The sequence below is a fragment of the Pteropus vampyrus genome, unplaced genomic scaffold, assembly GCF_000151845.1.
Source record: "Pteropus vampyrus isolate Shadow unplaced genomic scaffold, Pvam_2.0 Scaffold88, whole genome shotgun sequence".
In the NCBI taxonomy this organism is placed as follows: Eukaryota; Metazoa; Chordata; class Mammalia; order Chiroptera; family Pteropodidae; genus Pteropus; species Pteropus vampyrus.
The window spans coordinates 2,969,010-2,970,416 of NW_011888869.1; the positions used below are offsets into that span (position 1 = coordinate 2,969,010).

At 33.6% G+C, this 1,407-nt stretch overlaps 1 pseudogene; it reads right to left on the reverse strand.

Annotated features, from left to right (window-relative positions):
• On the reverse strand, positions 1 to 111 carry LOC111742212 (annotated as a pseudogene).
• Positions 112 to 1,407: the final 1,296 nt, after the last annotated feature.

Sequence of the window (1,407 nt, forward strand, 5' to 3'; positions counted from 1 at the left end):
GCACCTGGTCTTCCTAGGTGGTCTCCCACCCAAGTACTAACCAGGCCCGACCCTGCTTAGCTTCCGAGATTAGACAGGATCGGGCACGTTCAGGGCAGCATGGCCATAAATGAATCCAGTTTTTAAAATCATAACAATATGAGCAAGCATTTTAAAACACTAAATGATACAAAGGAAGAGTCATCATTCCCACATCTCTTCACTTCCATTCTTCACCCTGTGTGCAATCGCTTTTATTTATTTCTCTTTAATTTTTCTAGTGGTCATCTCCGGCATTCTGAGCTTCTCTATTTCTTAATTCATAAGCTTTCCACTTTCTATGTTAGCATCCGAACAAGAAAAATGAGGTTTGTTTTTTTGTTTTTTGGTTTTTTTACTTATAAGGATGCTGCCAACCCTCCTTCCCCTTCTCCTTCAAATTTGAGAATATTGCAATATTCAGTGCTTAACTGGTTACTACTGAAAAATTTAAAAATCTGTTCAATTTTATATTTCTTAGCCACAGACATGTTTGTCTTGATTCTCTAATTTATGAGAATTGGACATTAACTTCAATTTGTTTCTAAGTGTGCTTAAAATAAGAAATTCAAACTGACATATGGAAAGATGCCTTAAGATGAATTGAGAATAGAAAACTAAATCAAGGAAGTCTTAACATTTTTTCATAATAGTATACATTTTTTATTCTGATTTTGACAAAACGGGATTTTAAATTAATGCAATGAAGTAAATATAAATATGTCTTTTTTACTAGTATACTAATATCCAAGAAAAAAAGTATAATTTTATAGTGAGAGTATGAGACAAATATGGTAAAAACTCATTCCTCTCTAATTTTTATTAGTACTTTTAATGGGAAGAACTATTGCTTTGCTTTTCCCTTGAATAGCCCATCAACTACAGTGAATTCACATGTAACGCACACTAAATATTACACTTTTTATTATTCTTTTTTCAAACACAGCTACTCTGGAATTCAACTGAAGAAATAAATATAAAACAATCGAAAAACATATTTAAGTCAATGCAGTTTGTCGGAGATTTATTTTGTGGGGGAGAATATGATGCTGGATCAACAAAGAGGGGAATCACATGGTGAACATTATAAAAGAAAGTAGCGAGAAAATGATCTACGTTTTTATTTCATCAGTTACTAACAACTTGTGATAAAACTTAAATAAAAAGTGACTGACTAAGCAATTTCCAAGCTTCCAAAAGTGGAAGACCTATGGTTATGTAAGTCATCACCTGATTCCACAGTTAAATGCATAGAAGTGAATGTTCTCTTGCCAGCTTGTAGGGGACCGTGCTAAAGCTGTTTTTCGAGGAATGTAACATGGGAACAGTGTGAGTTTATCTGATACGTGGTCTACTTTAAAACCTGAATGGGGGTGGGACAAAGAAATA